Raw genomic sequence first — 21,313 nt, 5'->3', positions numbered from 1 at the left:
AGTCCCTACTCCCTAGGTAGACACCAATGTAACCAACACCCATGGGCTCAGGCTTGATTTGGAACGCAGTTTGACAGTGTTTCTAAGGAAGGGTTCTGAGACTTCCATAATGAGCCCATGCAGACTGGAATGTAACCAACCAACCACCCCTTTTAAAGACTGACATGGGCTGTGTCCCAAAATGCACCATATTATCTACAGTATACTGTGCAATCAGAAAGTCTTCAGGCACCTTGACTTTTTCCACATTTTGTTACATTAAAGCCTTATTCTAAAATTGATGAAATAAAAAAAAATCCTCATCCATCTACACACAATACTCCATAATGACAGAGTGAAAACAGATTTTAAATTTTTGTCAAATTTATAAAAAATTAACAACAGCAAACGTTATTTATATAAGTAATCAGTCCCTTTGCTTTGGGACTCGAAATTGAGCTCAGGTGCACCCTGTTTCCATTGATTATCCTTGAGAGGTTTCTACAGTTGATTGGAAAGGCGCACACCTGTTTATATAAGGTCCACAGTTGAAAGTGCATGTCAGAGAAAAACTCAAGCCATGAGGTCGAAGGAATTGTCTATAGAGCTCTGAGACAGGATTGTGTCGAGGCACAGATCTGGGGACGGGTACCAAAACATTTCTGCAGCATTGAAGGTCCCCAAGAACACAGTGGCCTCTGTCATTCTTAAATGGAATAAGTTTGGACCCACTAAGACTCTTCCTAGAGCTGGGCGCCCGGCCAAACTGAGCAATCGTGGGAGAAGGGCCTTGGTCAGGGAGGTGAGCAAGAACCCGATGGTCACTCTGACAGAGCGCTAGGGTTCCTCTGTGGAGATGGGAGAACCTTCCAGAAGGACAACCATCTCTGCAGCACTCCACCAATCAGGCCTTTATGGTAGAGTGGCCAGACGAAAGCCACTCCTCAGTAAAGGCACATGACAGCCCGCTTGGAGTTTGCCAAAAGGCACCTAAAGAACTCTCAAACCATGAGAAACAAGATTCTCTGGTGTGATGAAACCAAGATTGAACTCTTTGGCCTGAATGCCAAGCGTCACGTCTGGAGGAAACCTGGCACCATCTTCTACGGTGAAGGCATGGTGGCAGAATCTTGCTGTGGGGATGTTTTTGGCGGCAGGGACTGGGAGACTAGTCAGGATTGAGGGAAGATGAATGGAGCAAAGTACAGAGAGATCCTTGATGAAAACCTGCTCTAGAGAGCTCAGGACCTCAGACTGGGGCGAAGGTTGACCTTCCAACAGGACATCAACTCTAAGCACACAGCCAAGACAATGCAGGACTGGCTTCGGGACAAGTCTCTGAATGTCCTTGAGTGGCCCAGCCAGAGCCCGGACTTGAACCTGATCAAATATTTCTGGAAAGACCTGAAAATAGCTGTACAGAGACGTTCCTCATCCAACCTGACAGACCTTGAGAGGATCTGCAAAGAATGTGAGAAACTCCCCAAATACAGGTGTGCCAAGCTTGTAGCATCATACCCAAAGGTGCTTCAACAAAGTACTGAGTAAAGGGTCTGAATATTCATGTAAATATGATATATATATATTTTTTATATATACATTAATACATTATGGGGTATTGTGTGTAGAATTTGATTGTAGAAATTGTATTGAATACATTTTAGAATAAGGATGTAACGTAATAAACTGTGGAAAAAGTCAAGGGGTCTGAATACTTTGTGAATGCACTTTATAGTGTGCTACCAAAATCCTTGTGGGTAATATATAGGGAATACGGTTTCATTTTGGCACACCGCTAGTCACCTAGACAACCATGACCCTGATCCAGCTCTCTACATGAGGTCATGAGTACAGAGACAAGGGGCAATTGGTATGACGTGCATTCCATAGAATCCCAACCCACTTTCTCACCCACACACTCACACACACAAAAATTCCACTCTCCTCTTAGACAGGAAAATGTGTCCAAGTCAGCGAGCTATTAAAGAGTGCTTTTAGCATGGAGTGAAATGAAGAGTCACACAGAGTGTTCTAGGCCCCCTCACTAGCTGTACAGAGAACTTGACTGAGTCTGTGACCACTACTACAGACTCTAAGAGCCTGAGAGATAGTCACGCACTGTGTTTGTACTGTACTTTGTCTATCTGCCTACATTTTCATTCATTCATTGTACAGTACCTGTCAAAAGTTTGTTCGCACCTACTCATTCAAGGGTTTTTCTTTATTTTTTCTATTTTCTACATTGTAGAATAATAGTGAAGACATCAAAACTATGAAATGACACATATGGAATCATGGAGTAAACATAAGTGTTTTACAAATCACAATATATTTTATATTTGAGATTCTTCAAAGTAGCCACCCTTTGCATTGATGACAGCTTTGCACACTCTTGGCATTCTCTCAACCAGCTTCATGAGGTAGTCACCTGGAATGCAGTTAATTTGTGGAATTTCTTTCCTTCTTAATGTGTTTGAGCCAATCAGTTGTGTTGTGACAAGGTGGGGGTGGTATACAGAAGATAGCCCTATTTGGTAAAATACCAAGTGCATATTATGGAAAGAACAGTTCAAATAAGCAAAGAGAAATGACAGTCCATCAATACCTTAAGACATGAAGGTCAGTCAATCTGGAAAATTTCAAGATCTTTAAAAGTTTCTTCAAGTGCAGTCGCAAAAAAACATCAAGCACTATGATGAAACTAGCTCTCATGAGGACCGCCACAGGAAAGGAAGACCCAGAGTTACCTCTGCTGCAGAGGATAAGTTCATTAGAGTTACCAGCCAAAGAAATTGCAGCCCAAATAAATGCTTCACAGAGTTCAAGTACAAGACACATCTCAACATCAACTGTTCAGAGGAGACTGGGTGAATCAGGCCTTCATGGTCGATTTGCTGCAAAGAAACCACTGCTAAAAGACACCAATAAGAAGAAAATACTTGCTTGGGCCAAGAAATACGAGAAATAACATTAGTCCGGTGGAAATCTATCCTTTGGGCTGATGAGTCCAAATTTGAGATTTTTGGTTCCAACCACCTTGTCTTTGTGAGACGCAGAGTAGGTAAACAGATGAACTCCGCACGTGTGGTTCCCACTGTGAAGCATGGAGGAGGAGGTGTGATGGTGTGGAGTTGCTTTGCTGGTGACTCTGTCTGTGATTTATTTAGAATTCAAGGCACACTTTACCAGCATGACTACCACAACGTTCTACAATGTAGAAAATAGTCAAAATTAAGAAAAACCATTGAATGAGCAGGTGTGTCCAAACTTGACAGGTGCTGTATATATTTATGCAGGGCAATCAACTCAATAACAATTGCCTGAGTCCTGGGATCCAACAAATCAACACAAACACACATATTATATACTGAATAAAAATATTAACGCAACAAGCAACAATTTCATAAATTTTACTGAAAAATCTTGTCACAGTATTTTTGGGCATTCATATTGCCATCTATAAAATGCAGTTGTTTTCATTGTCCACAGATTATGCCTGCACATACCATAACCCCACCTCCACCATGGGGAACTCTGTTCACAACGTTGACATCAGCAAACCTCTCACCCGTACGAAGCTATACATGCGGTCTGCGTTTGTGAGACCGGTTGGATGTACTGCCAAATTCTCTAAAACAACATTGGAGGCAGCTTATGGTAGAGAAATTAACATTCATTTCCCTTGCAAAAGCTCTGGTGGATATTCCTGCAGTCAGCATGCCAATTTCGCACTCCCTCAAAACTTGAGATGTCTGTGGCATTGTGTTGTGTGACAAAGCTGCACATTTTTGAGTGGCCTTTTATTGTCTCCAGCACAAGGTGCACCTGTGTAATGATCATGCTGTTTAATCAGCTTCTTGATATGCCACACCTGTCATGTGGATGGATTATCTTGGCAAAGGAGAAATTCACACTTACAGGGATGTAAACAAATTTGTGCACAAAATTTGAGAGAGATGCGCTTTTTGTGCATATGGAGAATTTCTGGGATCTTTTATTTCAGCTCATGAAACATGTGACCAACACTTCACATGTTGTGTTTATTTTTTTGTTCAGTATATACAGTATGTTTATCTCCAGGTTCCCTTGGAGAGTTCATCAATGAGCTTGACGCCTTGATAAGTTCCTTTCCTGAGGATGGCTCACCTCTCACAGTTCTGGGTGACTTTAACCTCCCCACGTCTACCTTTGACTCATTCCTCTCTGCCTCCTTCTTTCCACTCCTCTCCTCTTTTGACCTCACCCTCTCACCTTCCCCCCTACTCACAAGGCAGGCAATACGCTTGACCTCATCTTTACTAGATGCTGTTCTTCCACTAATCTCATTGCAACTCCCCTCCAAATCTCCGACCACTACCTTGTATCCTTTTCCCTCTTGCTCTCATCCAACACTTCTCACTCTGCCCCTACTCGGATGGTATTGCGCCGTCCCAACCTTCGCTCTCTCTCTCCCGCTACTCTCTCCTCTTCCATCCTATCATCTCTTCCCTCTGCTCAAACCTTCTCCAACCTATCTCCTGATTCTGCCTCCTCAACCCTCCTCTCCTCCCTTTCTGCATCCTTTGATTTTCTCTGTCCCCTATCCTCCAGGCCGGCTCGGTCCTCCCCTCCTGCTCCGTGGCTCGACGACTCACTACGAGCTCACAGAACAGGGCTCCGGGCAGCCGAGCGGAAATGGAGGAAAACTCGCCTCCCTGCGGACCTGGCATCCTTTCACTCACTCCTCTCTACATTCTCCTCTTCTGTCTCTGCTGCTAAAGCCACTTTCTACCACTCTAAATTCCAAGCATCTGCCTCTAACCCTAGGAAGCTCTTTGCTACCTTCTCCTCCCTCCTGAATCCTCCTCCCCCCCCCCCCCTCCTCCCTCTCTGCGGATGACTTCGTCAACCATTTTGAAAAGAAGGTTGACGATATCCGATCCTCGTTTGCTAAGTCAAACGACACCGCTTGTCCTGCTCACACTGCCCTACCCTGTGCTTTGACCTCTTTCTCCCCTCTCTCTCCAGATGAAATCTTGCGTCTTGTGACGGCCGGCCGCCCAACAACCTGCCCACTTGACCCTATCCCCTCCTCTCTTCTCCAGACCATTTCCGGAGACCTTCTCCCCTTCCTCACCTCGCTCATCAACTCATCCTTGACCGCTGGCTACGTCCCTTCCGTCTTCAAGAGAGCGAGAGTTGCACCCCTTCTGAAAAAACCTACACTCGATCCCTCCGATGTCAACAACTACAGACCAGTATCCCTTCTTTCTTTTCTCTCCAAAACTCTTGAACGTGCCGTCCTTGGCCAGCTCTCCTGCTATCTCTCTCAGAATGACCTTCTTGATCCTAATCAGTCAGGTTTCAAGACTGGGCATTCAACTGAGACTGCTCTTCTCTGTGTCACGGAGGCTCTCCGCACTGCTAAAGCTAACTCTCTCTCCTCTGCTCTCATCCTTCTAGACCTATCTGCTGCCTTTGATACTGTGAACCATCAGATCCTCCTCTCCACCCTCTCCGAGTTGGGCATCTCCGGCGCGGCCCACGCTTGGATTGCGTCCTACCTGACAGGTCGCTCTTACCAGGTGGCGTGGCAAGAATCTGTCTCCGCACCATGCGCTCTCAGCACTGGTGTCCCCCAGGGCTCAGTTCTAGGCCCTCTCCTATTCTCGCTATACACCAAGTCACTTGGCTCTGTCATATCCTCACATGGTCTCTCCTATCATTGCTATGCAGACGACACACAATTAATCTTCTCCTTTCCCCCTTCTGATAACCAGGCGGCGAATCGCATCTCTGCATGTCTGTCAGACATATCAGTGTGGATGACGGATCACCACCTCAAGCTGAACCTCGGCAAGACGGAGCTGCTCTTCCTCCCGGGGAAGGACTGCCCGTTCCATGATCTCGCCATCACGGTTGACAACTCCCTTGTGTCCTCCTCCCAGAGTGCTAAGAACCTTGACGTGATCCTGGACAACACCCTGTCGTTCTCCACTAACATCAAGGCGGTGACCCGATCCTGTAGGTTCATGCTCTACAACATTCGCAGAGTACGACCCTGCCTCACACAGGAAGCGGCGCAGGTCCTAATCCAGGCACTTGTCATCTCCCGTCTGGATTACTGCAACTCGCTGTTGGCTGGGCTCCCTGCCTGTGCCATTAAACCCCTACAACTCATCCAGAACGCCGCAGCCCGTCTGGTGTTCAACCTTCCCAAGTTCTCTCACGTCACCCCGCTCCTCCGCTCTCTCCACTGGCTTCCAGTTGAAGCTCGCATCCGCTACAAGACCATGGTGATTGCCTACGGAGCTGTGAAGGGAACGGCACCTCCATACCTTCAGGCTCTGATCAGGCCCTACACCCAAACAAGGGCACTGCGTTCATCCACCTCTGGCCTGCTGGCCCCCCTACCTCTGAGGAAGCACAGTTCCCGCTCAGCCCAGTCAAAACTGTTCGCTGCTCTGGCACCCCAATGGTGGAACAAGCTCCCTCACGACACCAGGACAGCGGAGTCAATCACCACCTTCCGGAGACACCTGAAACCCCACCTCTTTAAGGAATACCTAGGATAGGATAAAGTAATCCTTCTAACCCCCCCCCCTTAAAAGATTTAGATGCACTATTGTAAAGTGGTTGTTCCACTGGATATCATAAGGTGAATGCACCAATTTGTAAGTCGCTCTGGATAAGAGCGTCTGCTAAATGACTTAAATGGAAATGGAAATGTTTGTCTGTCTGTACGGTATGTGTGTGCTGCTTGGAACTGACAGCCTCCCTAATGCTTCCCATACTGCAAAGTTTTCTTTGGTTTATGCTACTTTTCAGTTTTTCTGTCTGTTTGGTTTCAAATTCAGACGCACAGAGGAACAGTTAGTATTTGTTTGGAACATGCCACAGGCCTCTTCATTTGTAAGTGAGAAATAGGATTTAATTATTGATAAAGTGACATAAGTGACCACATTGCATTAAAAATGAATAGCTTTCCTGAAAGTAATATAGTAAATTGGCTGTTAATAATTTAGGGTACTCAAAACCCTGGGTGTTTTGTGTCTGTGTGGTTTATGCTAATGTTAACATTTTTGACATCTACAAGTGTTGTTTGTTTACTTGTTCTTGCTTACCCCTGCTGAAATCTAAGCAAAATGGGTGATGTTAAATGTATTTTTAAATGTTTTATATGATATGAATATGATCTTTTCCTTGTTTTTCTCCCTGAGTGTGCTGCTTTCTCACATATTTCTACACAACACCAAAGTTTGATGGGGCATTGTCTTTCTCTTATGTCTTTATTTTATCCCTCCTCCCGACGTGTAAAATTTGTAGCAGAGGAACACACATCTTCTTCCCATTCAGAGATGATGGGGGACTATATGCTGTTGATATGTCCCTCAGATGAATCAAAGCTTTTCTCCAGCTCAGGGTGTCTCTCTCCATCTTTCTTCTTTCTATATATCTGTCTCTCTCTTCTCTCTCCTTTTCTCTCTCTCACTTTGTCCTCTTTTCTCTATCTTTCTCTCTCTGTCTGACTTTATTTTGTTATTTTCCAGAAGGACAATACCAACGTCTAGGGTCCTTGAGCATTCTCATATTATTTCTCTCTCTTGTCCTCACCCTCACTCATCCCACTCTTCTTTTCATATGTTTGTTGCAGGACCTTGCAGACAGTGGGGCCGGGCCGTCTCATGCGCAGACCTACACTGTGGCTGTATATTTCAAAGAAGAGAGGATAGGCTGTGGCAAGGGCCCAAGGTATGTAGACCCACAGCACCCACCCAATAGGCAGAGTAAGCATGCAACTCAAAATGGGACCCTATTCCCCATGGAGCCCTGGTCAAAGGTAATGCACTATAATGGGAATAAGTTGGCATTTGGGACGCATTCCTTAGTGTGCTCCGCTCTGCTCAATGCACGTCTAATGGGCTCTAGAAATAATGGCAATTTTTTATTGATAGTGTTTATTATAGCAATTAAGCTTTCAGTGGCTGTTCTATTGGTAGTGACATTATGCAGAATGAAAATTAATCGATTCATTATTGAATTGACATAAATAATATTATAGAAACAACATCACTTTGAAGAGGGGAAATGCACTGTGACGTAGAGTGAGAGACCGCACAGAGTGCGTCTCTCTCTGGAAATAGCTTAGCTCTGGTCTACAGAATTAGTGCGGCTTGCGGACACTAAGCCTTCCTTTACTCACACTCTGGACTATATCTAGGGCTAGCTGTGAAGATAGACAGCACACAGTGAGTCCCTCCGGTTGCGTCCCAAATGGCACCCTGTTCCCTATATAGTACATTACTTTGACCAGGGCCAATAGGGCTGTGGTCGTATGGCTCTGGTCAAAAGTAGTGCACTATAAAGGGAATAGGGTGCCATTTGGGATGCAGAATCTCTCCGGGGCTAAGTGGGGTTTGGTTTGGTTCTACCTGTGATCTGTCTCTTCACAGGAACAGGGCGTAAGGGGTGGGGAGGGCTTTTGTGAAGAAGCCTAGGGTAAAGCAAGTGTGAATCGCTGCATGAAGGAAGGCCCTTTCAGGGTGGAGGAGAGCATAAGAGATAAAACCCTTTGGCTCAGCTTAGGAGGAATAAAACGGAAATGCATCAAACATCTCTCAACCCTCTGCATTGGAAATCCCTCTCCTTGGCCCCCTTGAAAGAGCTCTCTGCCTCTAAGCTGGTGATAACTTTGTCCCCTCCATAGTATCTCTACCCAGCTTACTGTTTTTATATTTACTGAATTTTAAGCCCCACTACCCCCCTGCCTCTTGGCTATGATCACATAATGCATAATATAATATATACTGAGAGCGGTACGGTAAACAGTGCCTGGCCCAAAGGCTTAGCTACCTCTGTAAGATGAATGCATGGTGCTAGCTACCTGGGATTGTTAGGAGGAAAAATGGGCTTTGGGGGAAAAAAACTTTTATATATAATCCTCTGTCTTTGGCCTGCTCTCAGACTACAGCATATGAAAAGGATGTTTTGAATATGCTTAAGACCTTTTTTCTTGTCTGTCTTTCTCTCTATTTTATTTATGAATTTTTCTCCCTTTCAATCCAGTATCCAACAGGCGGTGATGGGCGCTGCTATAGACGCGCTCGAGAAATGTAAGTTGTTTGAAGAAGAGTCATTTGTAACCACCACTACATCTTATATGTTTAATAAGCCCTAGCTTGTCGATAAAAAAAATATAAATGGCTGCCAATGTTTTAAGTTCCTGGGCGTACATATCACAGACAAACTGAAATGGTCCACCCACACAGACAGTGTGGTGAAGAAGGCGCCTCTTCAACCTCAGGAGGCTGAAGAAATTTAGCTTGTCACCCAAAACTCTGACAAACTTTTACAGATGCACAATCGAGAGCATCCTGTCGGGCAGTATCACAGCCTGGAATGGCAACTGCACCGCCCTCAACCACAAGGCTCTCTAGAGAGTGGTGCGGACTGCACAACGCATCACCAGCGGCAAACAACATGCCCTCCATGACACCGACAGCACCAAATGTCACAGGAAGGCCAAAAAGATCTTCAAGAACAACAACCACCCGAGCCACTGCCTGTTCACACCGCTATCATCCAGAAGGCGAGGTCAGTACAGGTGCATCAAAGCTGGGACCGAGAGATTGAAAAACCGCAACTCTCAAGGCCATCAGACTGCTAAACAGCAATCACTAACTCAGAGATGCTGCTGCCTACATTGAGACCCAATCACTGGACACTTTAATAAATGGATCACTAGTCACTTTAAACAATGCCACTTTAAATAATTCCACTTTAATAATGTTTACATATCTTACATTACTCATATCACATGTATATACTGTATTGTATACCATCTATTGCACCTTGCCTGTGCCGCTCGGCCATCGCTCATCCATATACTTGTATGTACATATTCTCATTCACCCCTTTAGATTTGTGTGTATTAGGTAGTTGTTGGAGAATTCTTTGATTACTTGATAGATATTACTGCACTGTCGGAACTAGAAGCAGAAGCAGTTCGCTACACTAGCACTAACATCTGCTAACCATGTGTATGTGACCAATAATATTGGATTGATTTGATGTACATTGGTCTGTCCAGTCATTAGAAGAAGTTGGAACCACCATTACATGTTTAAACGCTTCACAAATAGCCTACAGTTGAAGTCGGGAGTTTACATGCACACAGGTTGGAGTCATTGAAACAAATTTTTCAACCACTCCACAAATGTCTTGTTAACAAACTATAGTTTTGGCAAGTTGATTAGGACATCTACTTCGTGCATGACAGAAGTAATTTTTCCAACAATTGTTTACAGACAGATTATTTCACTTATAATTCACTGTATCACAATTCCGGTGTGTCAGAAGTTTACATACACTAAGATGATTGTGCCTTCAAACAGATTGGAAAATACCTGAAAATTATGTCATGGCTTTGGTAGCTTCTAATAGGCTAAATTACATCATTTGAGTCAATTGGAGGTGTACCTGTGGATGTATTTCAAGGCCTACCTTCAAACTCAGTGCCTCTTTGCTTGACATCATGGGAAAATCAAAATAAATCAGCCAAGACCTCATAAAAAGAATTGTAGACCTCCACAAGTCTGGTTCATCCTTGGGAGCAATTTCCAAATACCTGAAAGTACCACGTTCATCTGTACAAACAATGGTACGCAAGCATAAACACCATGGGACCACGCAGCCGTCATACCGCTCAGGAAGGAGACGTGTTCTGTCTCCTAGAGATGAACGTACTTTGGTGCGAAAAGTGAAAATCAATCCCAGAACGACAGCAAAGGACCTTGTGAAGATGCTGGAGGAAACAGGTACAAAAGTATCTATATCCACAATAAAACGAGTCCTATATCGACATAACCTGAAAGGCCGCTCAGCAACGAAGAAGCCACTGCTCCAAAACCGCCAATAAAAAAGCCAGACTACGGTTTGAAACTGCACATGGGGACAAAGATCGTACTTTTTGTAGAAATCCCAACCGTGAAGAACGGGGGTGGCAGCATCATGTTGTGGGGGTGCTTTGCTGCAGGAGGGACTGGTTCACTTCACAAAATATATCGCATCATAAGGAAGGAAAGTTATGTGGATATATTGAGGCAACATCTCAAGACATCAGTCAGGAAGTTAAAGCTTGGTCGCAAATGGTTCTTCCAAATGGACAATGACCCCAAGCATACTTCCAAAGTTTTGGCAAAATGGCTTAAGGACAACAAAGTCAAGGTATTGGAGTGGCCATCACAAAGCCCTGACCTCAATCCTATAGAAAATATGTGGGCAGAACTGAAAAAGCATGTGTGAGCAAGGAGGCCTACAAACCTGAGTCAGTTACACCAGCTCTGTCAGGAAGAATGGGCCAAAATTCACCCAACTTCTTGTGGGAAGCTTGTGGAAGGCTACCTGAAAACGTTTGACCCAAGTTAAACAATTTAAAGGCAATGCTACCAAATACTAATTGAGTGTATGTAAAATTCTGACCCACTGGGAATGTGATGAAAGAAATAAAAGCTGAAATAAATCATTCTCTCTGCTATTATTCTGATATTTCACATTCTTAAAATAAAGTGGTGATCCTAACTGACCTAAGACAGGAAATCTTTACGAGGATTAAATGTCAGTAACTGTGAAAAACTGAGTTTAAATGTATTTGGCTAAGGTGTATGCAAACTTCCAACTTCAACTGTATAACTTTCTTTGGTGTCTTTTGAAATTCACTTCTCACAATTCACTTTTCACTTTAGTTTTTGGCCGTTTGTCATTAAACAGCACTTAAGGAAAATCTATAAACGTTTTAGCAAGATGTTGAGAAGGTCAAAGTTTTTATTTGATTTGGCCTGTAAATGAGGCCCTTAGCGGCCTGTGTTTGTGTCACGATCGTTAAAAGGAGTGGACCAAATCACAGCGTGGTAAGTGTTCATCGTATTTATTTACCTCAGAACACTACAAACAAAAACGAATAAACAATGAATACAACCGTAATGTCTTGTAGGCTTAACAAGCAGTACAAAATTAAGATCCCACAACTACAGGTGGGGAAAGGCTGCCTAAGTATGATTCCTAATCAGAGACAACGATAGACAACTGCCTCTGATTAGGAACCATACTCGGCTCAAAACAAAGAAATAGACATCATAGAATGCCCACCCCACCCCACACCCTGACCTAACCACATAGAGAAACAAACCCTCTCTCTCAGGTCAGGGCGTGACAGTTTGATACTGTTTGGGCGTTCACACCCTCACTTTTATGAAACATTAGTGTCTTACGGTGTTGTTTTTTACAACCCCCCCTACCTCGCTCCCCCTCTTGCCATTTGAGGCGTAGAGAAGATAATCTCTCTCTCGCTTTACCTCTTCCTCCCCCCTTCCTATCTCTCTTCCCCTCTCTCCTTTTTTTTTGTCTTCCTCCCATCCTTAATTATCTCCCCTGTGTAATCCCCCTGTCATAATGATTGATAGATGCTCATTGCTAGTAAATTAACATTTCCCTCATAAATTGCAGTTTCAAGTGGCTAGATTAGCAATGCCTCCTGAAAAGGTCAGTTCATTTAAAATCGTCTATCCCCTGCGAAGCCTCTTCCTCTCACTCCTTCAGACAGTACAAACTGTCCAGGGCTGCATCCCAAATGGCACCCTATGCACTATTATATAGTGCACTACCTTTATATAGGGGATGCGGCCCAGGGCTTGTTGGACTGTTGTTTCCTATCCTTAATAAAGCTAGCTACCTCCTGGGAGAGAGCGAGCCCCACCGACATCTCCCTACCGTACGGCTGAGACATTTAAAAACTTCTTGGACTCCTCAAGACTTTTGAACACAGCCATAGTTTGTCCAGGTTATGACTGATATATTTTCTCATTACCAGGGTCAGTCATTTCTCTGTGTTGGGGGCCCAATTATAGATACTGTACATTGAGCTCCAAAAGTATTTGGACAGCAACAATTTTGTTGTTGTTATGCTCTGTACTCCAGCACTTTGGATTTGAGATGATACAATGACTGAGGTTAAAGTGCAGACTCATCTTTAATTAGAGGGTATTTTCATAATAGATCGTGTGAACCGTTTAGAAACTACAACACTTTTTGTACATAGTCCCCCCATTTTAGGGGACCAAAAGTATTTGGACAAATTTACTTTGTATTGAATTAGTCAAAAGTTTAGTATTTGGTTACATATTCCTAGCACGCAATGATTACTTCAAGCTTGTAACTCTACAAACATGTTGGATGCATTTGCTGTTTGTTTTGGTTGTATTTAATATTATTTTGTGCCCAATAGAAATTAATGGTAAATAACGTATTGTGTCATTTTGGAGTCACTTTTATTGTAAACAAGAATAGAATGTTCCTAAACACCTCTACATTAATGTGGATGCTACCATGATTACGGATAGTCCTGAATTAGTCATGAATAGAGATGAGTGAGAAAGTTAGATGCACAAATATCATACCCCCAAGACATGCTAACACCATTATAATAACAGGGGAGGTTAACATTTTTGGTGGGGTATGATATTTGTGTGTCTAACTTTCTCACTCATCATTATTCACGATTCATTCAGGACTATTCGTGGACATTGTTACTCTTGGGTACTTGTCTTTTTAAACTCTGGTCAACCAGAGGGTTGCCGGTTTGAAACGCAACTCCGACGGATGAGCCGACAACTGGAATGAGCCTACAACTGGAGGATTGCTAGCATCATCCTTGATACCATCGCCTGCTGATGTGCCCTTCAGCATGGCACTAAACCCCTGCAATCCTCCTCTTCCTTTAGAACAAACTGTGTTGGACAGTTGTTTCCTCTATTAATAAGGCTAGCTACCTCCTGTGAGAGAGACGTCTCCCTACAGTACATGTGGGACATTTAAAAACTTCTCAAGACTTTTGAACATAGCCAAAGTTTGTCCAGGTTATGACTGAAGTCTCCCAAAGCGCTGACTCCCTACTAGCATGAATCATATCTATGTGTTAGGGGCCCAATTATGGATGTACAATGATCAAACAGTGTCCCTTTAATAAAGGGGAAATGTACAGGTAACTACCAAAATAAAGGAAACACTTGAGTAAATGAAGGATACAAAGTTTATTGAAAGCAGGTGGTTCCACACAGTGGAGTTAATTAAGCAATTAACATCCCATCATGCTTAGGGTCATGTATAAAAGGCCCAGTTGTCCATTATTTTGGCTACCAATGCTAGAAGAAAAGATTTCAGTGACTTTGAAAGAGGAGTCTCAAAGGTGTGTGTGTGTGTGTGTGTGTGTGTGTGTGTGTGTGTGTGTGTGTGTGTGTGTGTGTGTGTGTGTGTGTGTGTGTGTGTGTGTGTGTGTGTGTGTGTGTGTGTGTGTGTGTGTGTGTGTGTTTGTGCGTGCGTGCGTGTGTGCGTGCATGGGTGAGTGTTCCAATCAACATGTGTTCCATCAACAAAACACAAAATTATTACATTTCTGGTGGAAGAATGGTGTCGCATCCCTCCAATAGAGTTCCAGGCAGAATCTATGCCAAGTTGCATTGAAACTGTTCTGCCGGTTCATGGTGGCCCAATGACCTATTAAGACACTTTATGTTGGTGTTTCCTTTATTTTGGCACTTACCTGTAGATGGGGAGTGGACACTCCTGCATCCCAAATGCACTACCTTTGACCATGGCCTGCATATGGCTCTGGTCAAAATGATCTGTATTTAAAGGGGGATCTGTAGTTGGGAGTGGACTGTCTTGTGTTCTGTCTGTTTACACCTCGGTAACACCCAGGGATCACAGGACATATTATTCCACAGATAATGAGGGTAGAAAAGGAGTGTAGTCATAAATCCTAACTCTTCTGTATTGAGGATCCAACTTTCATTTGAGCGTTCAACTTTAATTATTTGCCATTTGTAAGTTGAAAATATATCTGAAATGCCATTGAAATGTATCTTAGATGAGATTTCAATATTGTGATCATATTGTCTCTCATGTGTTTGCCGGGGGCCTTTATTCCTTTATTTCTATACCAACACTAAATGGCTCTACTGTGTGCATCATTTGATTCATCATGGGTAGTTTTATTGCACTGAGCATTGAATGCATTTAACTATGGGTCGTTCCACCAATTTGGTGTTGTTTGAGAAGTGTAACTTAGTAAAATAAATAAATTTGATTTCACCTTTAACATTGTGTCATAAAGAGAGCATGTTGAACTTCATAAAAAACATGTTTTCCCATCTCAAGAGGTTAAAACCTGTTGGGGATAGGGGGCATTTAATCTGGTTACTACTCCTGCCCAGTAACTAGAATATGCATATAATTATAACCCTAAAGTTTCTAAAACTGTTTGAATGGTGTCTGTGAGTATAACAGAACTCATATGGCAGTCAAAACCCTGAGACAAATCCTGACAGGAAACTGAAATCTGATGTGTGGATATCACTTCAAACATTTGCCATTGAAACACACAGGGGGTTATGAATCATTTAGCACTTCCTAAGGCTTCCACTAGAGGTCCCCAGTCTTTACAAAGTGGTTTGAGTCTCCTACTATCAAAATTGACTGAAAGAGAGGCTGTGGAAAGTGGTCACAGGTGGAGGGCCATTTACCATTATGACGCCGCCGCCCATGGCTACCCTCCCCTTTCGAAACGTTTTGAAAGACAATGCAAACGTCCCCATGGAATATTACTGAAGCTCTGGTTGAAAAAGGCCCGAAAGATTTATGTTATACAACTTTTGACATGTTTGAACGAACTTAAATATTTTTTTTTTGTACATTCGTGACGACAAGTCCTACTCAGCACGGTACATTTTCAATAGCCTTCGGAGCGCGCTAACAATTGGGACATAAATGATTAACTTTTTCAAACAAAACTACATTCGTTATGGACCTGGGATTCCTGGAAGTGCTTTCTGATAAAGATAATCAAAGGTAAGGTTTTATTTACAATAGTATTTTTGATGGTTGATCATTCCAAGATGGCTCCAACATGTATAGCCTAGCCTATTTTGCTGGGTATACCACGTCGTTTATTGCAAAGTGTGATTTCCCAGTAAAGTTATTTTTAAATCTGGCAAAGCAGTGGCATTCAAGACATGTTAATCTATAAGTCTTTGAATGACAATATAACATTTTAACAATGTTTTCGAATAGTAATTTTGTAAATTGTAGCGCTGATTTATCGGAAGCATTTGAGGGAAAAGATTTTCTGAATGTCACGCGCCGATGTAAAATGCTGTTTTTATATATAAATATGAACTTTATTGAACAAAAAATGCATGTATTGTGTAACATGATGTCCTAAGATTGTCATCTGATGAAGATTGTCAAAGGTTAGTGCTGCATTTAGCTGTGTTTTGGGTATTTGTGATGCATGCTAGTTGCTTTGAAAATGGCTGTGTGATTAATTCTGGCTGGCTTCTCTCCTAACATAATCTAATGTTTTGCTTTTGCTGTAAAACCTTTTTGAAATCGGACAACGTGGTTCGATTCAGGAGAGGTGTATCTATAAAACGGTGTAAAATAGTCATATGTTTGAGAAATTGAAGTTATAGCATTTATGAGGTTTTGCATTTCGCGCGACGCGATTCCACTGGCTGTTGATTAGGGTGGGACGCACAGACAGGTTAAATAAAAAAGTGTCTATTTAAGTGCCAAATAAAGTAACAGGGTTGACCGTAACAGGGTTGACAATTTCATTTGAAATCAGCCATAAATCACCTTGTAACAGCGGGAATGGAAGCTGTTTGTGTGCAGCAGGGAGTGTCAATTGAATGCAAGCTTCACAGGTTTGACGTGTTATGCTCGACCCACTCAGTTTCCCACCAGAAAATGGCTAAAAATAGTAGATTTTTTACAATTATGGTGCAAACTTGGATAAATGTTGGAGTTAAGTGGGTTAAAATCTTCCTAGAAGCCACAGATTGTACTTGGAGGGACATGTCAAAATGCTGAATTTTTGCACTTTACCAAGTCAGATTTATTGAGTTCTCCATATGATCTATATTAAGGGCACTTCATTTAATATAACAAGCTTTTAAAACGCAATATCGGTACACAATTTATACTTAAAATATCAATGGCACTCCTTTCCATATATATTTTTGTATTTTAATTGTTTTATTGAGAGGGATAGACAGAAATGAGCTAGGAGCCAGATAATTAAAGGGAACATAGAGTGAAGACCAGTGAGGCTGGGATTGGAAACCATGCAGCTAGGCAATTGCATAATGTGCTGAGGGTGCGTGGCCTTAACCACTCGACCAACCTCGGGGCACACGCATTTTCTCCTCTTACACTTAGTGCCTTACTCTAGCTACCAACAGTATGTCTCAGACTGTCCAAAGGGCTTCCTACGGTACTGTGTAATTCTTTCTGTCTGGATTCATTTCCATGTTTTATTTAAGGCCTTCTTGGGTATCGAGCCACTCAGTGAAATTGAACTTTTTGTTCGAAGGCACCACCGCCACGCCCACCTCCCACTTTCCTTCCTTGCCTCTCTCCCTACCTGACAGGCAAAAAAAAGGGAAAAAAGGAAAGGGGGTACCTAGCCAGTTGCGCAACTGAATGCATTTAACCAAAATGTGTATTTTGCATTTAACCCACCACTCTGAATCAGAGCGGTGCGGGGGGCTGCATTAATCGACATCTACATCATCGGCGCCTGAGGAGCAGTTGCTGTTGAGGGTTAACTACCAGCAGTAGAGGAGTAGAGAAGTGAGAAAAAGAGCCATGCTAAGTCCTCACATAGACGGCTCATTAAAGAGAAAGTGGTCATCTGGTGGCTCTGGGCGGCAGGTAGCCTAACGGTTAAGAACATTGGGCCAGTAACTGAAAGTTCATTCAAAACTGCCAATGTGCCCTTGAGCAAGGCACTTAACCCTAATTTCTCCTGTAAGTCACTCAGCATAAGAGCGTCTGCTAAATGACTAAAATGTAAAAATATCTGTCGAAGCAGAATTAAATATTAACCTAGGCCTGAACTAGAGCTGGAGGTGGAAGGGAGGAGCAAATGGATAGAGCTGAGCCTGCCAGGTAGGCGGGCAAGATGGGAGGGAGAGATGTGTCCCAGGAGCCCCATATACCTTGGCCCTGAAAGGTCAGAGAAGATGAAATATACATGGGGAGACGTGTTGACCATTTATCAACGCATCGCTCATCCTTTTTAAAGCAATCAGATTTATTTTCTCTTTATCTCTTTCTCTCTCTCTATGCTCTCAATCTGTTATTACACATTTTCCTCCGCTCTCTCTTTCGCTCCCTCGTTCTTTTCTTTATCACCACCACATCGTTCGATCCTCTGTCTCTCCTGCAGCTGCATGTTTCCTAAACAATACAGTTTCTTCTTCTTCTGGATGCGACAAGAAATAGTCTCTGAATGTTTCACAAATGACACCCTATTCTCTACATAGTGCACTACTTTTGACCTGTGCCCCATTGAAATTTGGGATACAACCTCTCTATCTATTTGGCTGTCAGCGAGCAGGGAGGGGACTACAACCTCTCTCCTCAGCTGTCACTTAACCCTTAATCTCTGGGTAAGGGCTTGTGTGAATACACAACAAGTATAGTACAGAACAGTATGGAGGATGGCTGGAGGGATGGATGATCTTGATATACTGGTTCTGTGTGTGTTTATGTATTTGCCCCTTGGTGAGACAGGGAGGTATGCTATAGGGAAATCTTATCTCATCAACAAAGGTACATGGGTAGATGCAATGTTAGTGTTGGTTAGATGTGGTGTGTGTGAGCCATAGGTGATAGATGTGTGTTTACACAGTCTGCTCTATTGTGGAGCAGTCGTAATAAAGTCTAAGCTTATTGCTGGAGAGATATAGGCTACTGTAAATGTGTTGGTTCGTTAGTAGGGCTTTAAATGTGTTAGATTCGCATAGGCAATAGGCATGCTGTTCTTCAGTCAGTGTGTGTGTTGTGTGTGTCTGTATTCTGCAGCACCCCTTGAGGAAGTCGAGTGTTGCTAGCTACATACCAAAGTGTCATCGTTGTGGGGCACAACACGTCTCATTGTTGATAGGGTCCCAAACTTAAAATCATTCCCCTCTCTCTCTCCAAAAACACAGAATTTTGAATCTCAAGAGCGCAAGTCGCAACCCTGTCCTTAAAAGGAATTACCAGATTGTCGATAAACAAAAGATTCAAGTCAAGCTAAGTGGGCTAACGCCTAACACTAAGGTGATCAGTATGCAAAAGCAGATCTCCTCAAAGGTGATTTTCTACACAACGTCGGACCGCAGAGAATTCTCAATATGTCTCTTCATGCAAAACCTTAACACAACACAGAGACCCTGTTGTCTTTTCTGTCTTCTCCTGCCAGACTGGGAGCAAGGATATGCATATTCTAGGTACCATTTGAAAGGAAACACTTTGAAGTTTGTGGAAATGTGATAGGAATGTAGGAGAGTATAACACAATAGATCTGGTAAAAGATAATACAAAGAAAAAAACAATGTTATTTTGTATTTTTTTTGTACCATCTTTGAAATGCAAGAGAAAGGCCATAATGTAATATTCCAGTTCATGTGCAATTTATATTTTGGCCACTAGATGGCAGCAGGGTATGTGCAAAGTTCTAGACTGATCCAATGAACCATTGCATTTCTGTTCAAAATGTTGTATCAAGACTGCCCAAATGTGCCTAATTTGTTTATAAATAACTTTTCATGTTCAAAATTGTTCACTCTCCTCAAACAATAGCATGGTATTATTTCCCTGTAATAGCTACTGTAAATTGGACAGTGCAGTTAGATAAGAAGAATTTAAGCTTTCTGCCAATATCAGACATGTCTATGTCCTTGGAAATGTTCTTGTTGTTGATGCTAATTGCATCAGCCTACGTTAGCTCAACCGTCCCATGGAAGGGACACCAATTCCGAAGAAGTTTTAAGAGTCTCAATCTCTTGTCCCTTTACACTCTTTATGTAACGGCATGTTAAACAATGCAAATGACCAAAGAAGCATTTCTTGCTCTTTCTCTCTCTCTCTCTCTCTGTTATTCTCATCTCTTAAGTCATCTCCAGACTAAAATGCTGACACTGATTTCCATATTTGAACTGCAATATGTAGTTTTCTTTTCTCTCTGAGGCTCATCAAGTGTTGCTTACTCATCTAAGGCCAATCGCACTATAGTGTATCCCTCACTGTTTTTGAAGTGAATATGTTTGCTTAAACTAGATGTTGGCCTCATTGCTGTAGAGAGACGTTGGGGCATTTGGCTATACATTTTACATTTTAGTCATTTAGCAGACGGTCTTATCCAGAATGTTTTTATTGTCTGTAGACTGCATGACATGGTGGAGTGACCAAAGATTCGACCTGGGGTCAAATAGTATTAGTTGTCTTTTAAATAGTGTGTTTGATTGAGCTTTAAGTGAAGAGGAAATTAAGCAACTCCTGGAGGACAGTGGCAGTTGATAAAATTGCTATTGATATTTTTAAAACCAACGCATTTTGGCCCGTGGCCTTCATCAGGGTTTTTACTGATTGAGCTTGACCCATAGACAGTTAGTCAAAAGGCTACTGTAAAACTTAGAGCCAGTGTGAGATCTGTGAACCGAATAACCTACGGTACAGAACAAACATGGTCTACACAACTAAACTGTCTGTTGTTCTTTCATCATATCCTAATCGACACAACAAACATGGTCTACACAACTAAACTGTCTGTTGTTCTTTCATGATATCCTAATCGACACAATCTAAATGTGTGACATAAACGCTTTGACACAGAAGACCTGGCATCCCTTCATGGGTACGGTTCTAAATTGAGACGTTAATTCCAATGACGCAGTGATCATTTTCTGTTCTCTTTATTACAGATCTCATTTGGATATGTTATGTTCTAATTAGCTTATCAGATCCCATTCTCATCACAATGACATCAAATGAAGCCTGTCGAATTCCATGTTATTTTGCTAATATTAGGAAGGAAAATAATGAGGTACTAGGGCCATTCAGTGCTAGTAATGTTTGCAGTGTTTCACGAATTATAACTAAAATGACAATGTATACATTACAATGTCAACACATGCTAAACACTATACTAATCTCTGTCCTCTATCGGTCGTAGACTGACCTTGTCTCTCTCTTTATTCCTCTCTATCTTTTATATTTTCCTTGGTCCATCTCTCTTTTATTATGGCTATCTTTTATTATGGCTCATCAGAAGCGATTCATCGAGTGGAAGTACAGACAGGAGCTGAAAGAGATTATACGAGAGAGGGAGCGCCAGAAGAAGATGGGAGATGAACCAGAGGAAAGTAGGAAGTAACAGAGCCCTTCTCTGACCCATCGAGATGGACAGAGCACTTCTTTGACCAATTGAGATGGATGATATTGAATTGTGTATGGAAGGAACAGGAAGTGG

The 21,313-nt window shown here is 42.5% G+C and overlaps 1 pseudogene; it reads left to right on the top strand.

Moving 5' to 3' along the window:
• The window catches only part of LOC106590047 (ribonuclease 3-like), a 160,822-nt pseudogene extending 139,605 nt beyond the window's left edge, over positions 1–21,217 (top strand).
• The last annotated feature ends 96 nt before the right edge of the window (positions 21,218–21,313 follow it).

This window comes from Salmo salar, chromosome 29, assembly GCF_965601325.2.
Source record: "Salmo salar chromosome 29, fSalSal1, whole genome shotgun sequence".
NCBI classification, from domain to species: domain Eukaryota; kingdom Metazoa; phylum Chordata; class Actinopteri; order Salmoniformes; family Salmonidae; genus Salmo; species Salmo salar.
This window is presented reverse-complemented; position numbering and strand designations above follow the sequence as displayed.